Raw genomic sequence first — 7,047 nt, forward strand, 5'->3', positions numbered from 1 at the left:
CTAGTTTCAAATGACAAAGAAGTGCTGTCAAACTAGTTTCAAATGACTGGAGAAGTTCTGTCAAACTAGTTTCAAATGACAAGGAAGTGCTGTCAAACTAGTTTCAAATGACTGGGGGAGTACTGTATAAATAGTTTCAAATGATTGGGGAATGCTGTTAAACTAGTTTCAATTGACTGGGATTGTTTTCAAACTTTTTTCCGAATGACTGGGAAAGTGCTGTCAAACTGGTTCCAAAATGACTGGGGAAGTGAGTTAAAACTAGTTTCAAAATGACTGGAGACGTGTTGTCAAAACTTAGTTCAAAGACGGGTAAGTGAGTTAAAATAGTTTTAAAAATGGCTGGGAGAGTGCTGTCAAACTGTTTCAAAGGATGGGGAAGGCTGTCAAACTAGTTTCAAAGGACGGGAGAAGTGCTGTCAACTAGTTCAAATGACTGGAGAGTGCTGTCAAAACTAGTTTCAATGACTGGAGAAGTGTGTCAAACTAGTTTCAAATGACTGGATAAGGTGCTGTCAAAACGAGTTCAAATGATGGAGAAGTGCTGTCAAACTAGTTTCAAATGACTGGAGAAGTGCTGTCCAACTAGTTTCAAATGACTGGAGAAGGGCTGTTAAACAGTTTAAATGACTGGGGAAAATGCTGTCAAACTAGGTTCAAATGACTGGAAGGGTTGTAAACTCAGTTTCAAATGACTGGAGGAAGTGCTGTCAAACTAGTTCAAATGACTGGAGAGTGCTGTCAAAAATAGTTTCAAATTCCTGGGAAAATGCTAGTCAAACAGTTTCAAAGACGGAGAAGTGCTGTCAAACTAGTTTTGATGACTGGAGAAGTGCTGTCAAAACTAGTTGCAAATGACTGGAGAAGTTAGTGCTGTCAAACTAGTTCAAATGACTGGAGAAGTGCTGTCAAACTAGTTCAAAGAAAGGAAGTGCGTAAAACTAGTTTCAAATGAATGGAGAAGTGCTGTCAACTAGTTTTAAATGATGGGAAAAAAAATTGCTGTCAAAAGTTTCAAATGACGGGAGAGTTGCTGTCAAACTAGTTTCAACTGACTGAGAAGTGCTGTCAAATAGTTTTAAAAGGACTGGAGAAGTGCTGTTCAAACTAGTTTCAAATGACTGAGAAAAGTGTTTGCAAAATAGTTTCAACATGACTGGGAAAATGCTGTCAATAGTTTCAAATGACAAGGAAGTGCTGTCAAACTAGTTTAAAGACTGGGAGAGTGCTGTCAAACTAGTTTCAAATACGGGATAAAGTGCTGTCAAACTAGTTTCAAATGACTGGAGAGAGTGCTGTCAAACTTAAAATTTCAAATGCTGGAGGAAGGGCCTTGTCGAAAACTAGTTTCAAATGACTGGAGAAAGTGCTGTTCAAACTAGTTTTAAATACTGGGGAAAATGCTGTCAAACCTAGGGTTTCAAATGAATGTAATTGTTGTTTAAACTAAAAGTTTTCAAATACTGAGAATTTGCTGTCAAACTAGTTTCAAATGACTGGGAGAAGTTCTGGTCAAACTAGTTTCAAATGACTGGGAAATGCTGTCAACTAGTTTCAAATGACCTGGGGGAGAAGTTCTGTCATAACTAGTTTTGAATGACTGGAAATGCTGTCAAACTAGTTTCAAATGACTGGGGAAGAAGTGCGTCAAACTAGTTTCAAATTTGACTGTGGAGAAGTTGCTGTCAAACTAGTTCAAAGCATGGGAAGTGGCTGTCAACTAGTTTTCAAATGACTGAAGAAGTTTGCTGTCAAACTAGTTTCAAATGGGGAACTGTGAAATTGCCTGTCAAACTAGTTTTCAAATGACTGGAGAAGTGCTGTCAAAACTAGTTTCAAATGACTGGATAAGTTGCTGTCAAACTAGTTTTAATGACTTGGAAAGTGCTGTCAAACTAGTTTTCAAATGACTGGGAAAGAAAGTGTTTTCAAACTAGTTTCAAATGCTGGTAAAATGCGGTCAACAGGTTTCAAATGAACAAGGAAGTGTGGCCTGTCAAACTAGTTTTAAATGACTGGGAAAGAGTGGCGTCAAACTAGGTTCAATGAACTGGATAGCTGGTCAAACTGGTTTCAAATGACTTTGGGAGAGTGCTTTAAACTGTTTCAAAAGACTGGAGAAGTGCTGTCAAACTAGTTTCAAATGAACTGGGGAAGTGTGTCAAACTAGTTCCAATGACTGGGAGAGTGGTGTCCAACTAGTCTCAAATGACTGGGGAGTACTGGCAAACTAGTTTCAAATGACTGGGAAGTCCTGTTTTATAATACAAAAATATTTTTCAATGACAGGGAAGTGTTGTCATACTAGTTTCAGATGAATGGGGAAGTGTTGCAAAATAGTTTCAAATGACTGGCGAAAGAAAGTAAAGCTGCAAAACTAGTTTCAAATGGACTGGAAAGTGTTTTCAAATATCAAATGACTGAGAAGTGCTGTCAAACTAGTTTCTCAAATGACGTGGGGAAAGTGTCTGTCAAATAAACTAGTTTCAAATGACTGGAGAAGTGCTGTCAAAACTAGTTCAAATGACTGAAGTGACTGTGTCAAACTAGTTTTCATGACTGGAAGAAGTCTGTCAAACTAGTTTCAAATGACTGGAGAAGTGCTGTCAAACTAGTTTCAAATGACTGGAGAAATGCTGTCAAACTAGTTTCAAATGTTTGTAAAGGGGAAGTGCAGTCAAATCGGTTTCAAATGACTGAAGGTTGTGTCAAACTAGTTTCAAATGACTGGGGGGGGTACTGGGTCAAACTAGTTTCAAATGATGCGGGGGGGGAGTGGTTTAAACGTAGTCTCAAATGATGGATAAGTGCTGTCAAAAATGTTTCAAATGACTGAATAAATGCTGTCAACTAGTTTAAATGACTGGGAGAGTGCTGTCAAACTTGTTTCAAATGACTGGATAAGTACTGTCAAACTAGTTTCAAATGACTGGATAAGTGCTGTCAAACTAGTTTCAAATGACTGGATAAGTGCTGTCAAACTAGTTTTAAATGACTGGGGGAGTGCTGTCAAACTAGTTTCAAATGACTGGGAGAGTGCTGTTAAACTAGTTTCAAATGTCTGGATAAGTGCTGCCAAACTAGTTTCAAATGACTGGATAAGTGCTGTCAAACTAGTTTCAAATGACTGGAGAAGTGCTGTCAAACTAGTTTCAAATGTCTGGAGAAGTGCTGTTAAACTAGTTTCAAATTACTGGGGGAGTGCTGTCAAACTAGTTTTAAATGACTGGGTGAGTGCTGTCAAACTAGGTTCAAATAACTGGGAGAGTCCTGTCAAACTAGTTTCAAATGACTGGAGAAGTGCTGTCAAACTAGTTTCAAATGACTGGAGAAGTGCTGTCAAACTAGTTTCAAATGACATTAAAGTACTGTCAAACTAGTTTCAAATGACATTAAAGTACTGTCAAACCTAGTTTCAAGTGACTTCGGGAGTCACATTTATGTGGAGTCATTTGAACCTGGTTACTCACTGAATTAGTGGAAATGAGTTGCTCCCGCTTACTGGGGTTTTTACCATGACTTTGGCTAGATTCTTGCCTTTGGCTAGATTCTAGCCTTTGGCTGGACTCTTGCATTTGGCTAGATTCTAGCCTTTGGTTAGACTCTTTCCTTTGGCTAGATTCTAGCATTTGGCTAGACTCTTGCCTTTGGCTAGATTCTAGCCATTGGCTAGACTCTTGCCTTTGGCTAGATTCTAGCCTTTGGCTAGGCTCTTGCCTTTGGCTAGATTCTAGACTTTGGCTAGGCTCTTGCCTTTGGCTAGATTCTAGCCTTTGGCTGACTCTTGCCTTTGGCTAGACTCTAGCCTTTGGCTGACTCTTGCCTTTGGCTAGACTCTAGCCTTTGGATAGATTCTAGCCTTTGGCTGACTCTTGCCTTTGGCTAGACTCTAGCCTTTGGCTAGATTCTAGCCTTTGGCTGACTCTTGCCTTTGGCTAGACTCATGCCTTTGGCTAGATTCTAGCCTTTGGCTGACTCTTGCCTTTGGCTAGATTCTAGACTTTGGCTAGGCTCTTGCCTTTGGCTAGATTCTAGACTTTGGCTAGGCTGTTGCCTTTGGCTTGATTCTAGCCTTAGGCTGACTCTTGCCTTTGGCTAGATTCTAGCCTATGGCTAGATTCTAGCCTTTGGCTGACTCTTGCCTTTGGCTGACTCTTGTCTTTGGCTAGATTCTAGCCTTTGGCTAGACTCTTGCCTTTGGCTAGATTCTAGCCTTTGGCTGACTTTTGCCTTTGGCTAGACTCTAGCCTTTGGCTAGATTCTAGCCTTTGGCTGACTCTTGCCTTTGGCTGACTCTTGCCTTTGGCTAGATTCTAGCCTTTGGCTAGACTCTTGCCCTTGGCTAGATTCTAGACTTTGGCTAGGCTCTTGCCTTTGGCTAGATTCTAGCTTTTGGCTGACTCTTGCCTTTGTCTAGACTCTAGCCTTTGGTTGGATTCTAGCCTTTGGCTGACTCTTGCCTGTGGCTAGACTCTAGCCTTTATCTGAATCTTGCCTTTGGCTAGACTCTAGCCTTTGGCTAGACTCTTGTCTTTGGCTACATTCTAGCATTTGGCTAGCTTTGTCTTGACTCTAGCATTTGGATAGACTCTTGCCTTTGGCTGATTCTTGCCTTTGACTAGACTCTAGCTTTTGTCTAGATTTTTGCCTTTGGCTAGATTATAGCCTTTGGCTAGACTCTTGCCTTTGGCTAGACTCTTGCTTTTGGCTGACTCTTGCCTTTGGCTAGACTCTTACCTTTGGCTAGATTCTAGCCTTTGGCCAGACTCTTGCCTTTGGCTAGACTCTTTTCTTTGGCTAGATTCTAGCCTTTGGCTAGACCCTTGCCTGTGGCTAGATTCTAGCCTTTGGCCAGACTCTTGCCTTTGGCTAGACTCTTTTCTTTGGCTAGATTCTAGCCTTTGGCTAGACCCTTGCCTTTGGCTAGATTATAGCCTTTGGCTAGACTCTTGTCTTTGGCTATATTCTAGCCTTTGGCTAGACTCTTGCCTTTGGTTAGACTCTTATCTTTGACTATATTCTAGCCTTTGGCTTGACTCTTGCCTTTCGCTAGGTTCTAGCCTTTGGCTAGACTCTTGCCTTTTGCTAGACTCTTGCCTTTGGCTAGATTCTAGCCTTTGTCTAGACTCTTACTTTTGGCTAGACTCTTGCCTTTGGCTAGATTCTAGCCTTTGGTTAGATTCTGGCCTTTGGCTAGATTCTAGCATTTGGCTAGACTCTTGCCTTTGGCTAGATTCTAGCCTTTGGCTAGACTCTTGCCTTTGGCTAGATTCTAGACTTTGGCAAGACTCTTGCCTTTTGCTAGATTCTGGCCTTTGGCCAGACTCTTGCCTTTGGCTAGATTCTAGCCTTTGGCTAGACTCTTGCCTTTGGCTAGACTCTTGCCTTTGGCTAGATTCTAGCCTTTTGCTAAACTCTTGCCTTTGGCTGACTCTTGCCTTTGGCTGACTCTTGCCTTTGGCTAGACTCTTGCTTTTGGCTGACTCTTGCCTTTGGCTGACTCTTGCCTTTGGCTAGACTCTAGCTTTTGTTTAGATTTTTGCCTTTGGCTAGATTATAGCCTTTGGCTAGACTCTTGCTTTTGGCTGACTCTTGCCTTTGGCTAGACTCTTGCCTTTGGCTAGACTCTTTCTTTTGGCTGACTCTTGCCTTTGGCTGACTCATGCCTTTGGCTAAGATCTCAGTTTTGTGTAGTAGATTTTTGCCTTTGGCTAGATTTATAGCCTTTGGCTAGACTTTTTGCCTTTGGCTAAGACTTCTTGCTTTGTTGGCGACTCTTGCCTGTGGCAGACCTTTCTTGGCCTTTGGCTAGATTCTAGCCTTTTGCTAGACTCTTGCCTTTGGCTAGATTCTAGCCTTTGGCTAAACTCTTGCCTTTGGCTAGACTCTTGCCTTTGGCTAGACTCTTGCCTTTGGATAGATTCTAGCCTTTGGCTAGACTCTTGCCTTTGGCCCTAGACTATTGGCCTTTGGCTAGACCTCTTGCCTTGGCTAGATTCTAATACTTTTGCTAGGCTCTTGCTTGGCTAGATCTAAGCCTTTGGCTAAAATCTTGCCTTTGGCTAGGACTCTTGCCTTTGGCTAGACTCCTTGCATTTGGAAGATTCTAGCTTTGGCTAGACTCCTGCCTTTGGCTAGACTCTTGCCTTGGATCGAGGTCTAAGCCTTTGGCTAGACTCTTGCATTTGGCATAGATTATAGCCTTTGGTAGACTCTTGCATCTTGGCAGGACTCTTGCTTTTGGCGGACTCTAGCATTTGGCTAGGACTCTTGACTTTGGCTAAGATTATACCCTCTGCTAGATTCTTGCCTTTGGACTAGATTTAGCCTTTGGCTCAGACTCGGGCCTTTGTAGACTCGTGCCTTTGCTAGGATTCTAGCCTTTGGCTAGACTCTGCGTTTGGGCTAGATTCTAGCCTTGGCTAGACTCTTGCCTTTGGCTAGACTCTTGCCTTTGGCAGACTCTTGCCCTTTGCTAGATTCTACCCTTTCTGCTTTAGACTCCTTGCCATTTGGCCTTTAGATTCTAGCCCTTTGGCTAAGACTCTTAGCTTTGGTTTAGAACCTTTTCCTGCCTTTGGCCTTTAGATTCCTTTAGGCCTTTGGCCTTAGACTCTTTGCTTTTGGCTAGATTTATAGCCTTTTGGCTAGACTCTTGCTTTGGCTAGACTCCTTTGGCCTTTGGCTTAGAATCTAACCTTTAGCTAGACTCTTGCCTTTGGCTAGATTCTTGCCTTTGGCTAGGTTCTAGCGTTTGGCTAGACTCTTCCCTTTTGCTAGACTCTTGCCTTTGGCTAGATTCTAGCCTTTGTCTAGACTCTTACCATTGGCTAGACTCTTGCCTTTGGCTTGATGCTAGCCTTTGGTTAGACTCTTGCCTTTGGCTAGATTCTAGCATTTGGCTAGACTCTTGCCTTTGGCTAGATTCTAGCCTTTGGCTAGACTCTTGCCTTTGGCTAGATTCTAGACTTTGGCAAGACTCTTGCCTTTGGCTAGACTTGCTTTTGGCTGACTCTTGCCTTTGGCTGACTCTTGCCTTTGGCTAGA

The sequence above is a fragment of the Macrobrachium nipponense genome, chromosome 8, assembly GCF_015104395.2.
Source record: "Macrobrachium nipponense isolate FS-2020 chromosome 8, ASM1510439v2, whole genome shotgun sequence".
NCBI classification, from domain to species: Eukaryota; Metazoa; Arthropoda; class Malacostraca; order Decapoda; family Palaemonidae; genus Macrobrachium; species Macrobrachium nipponense.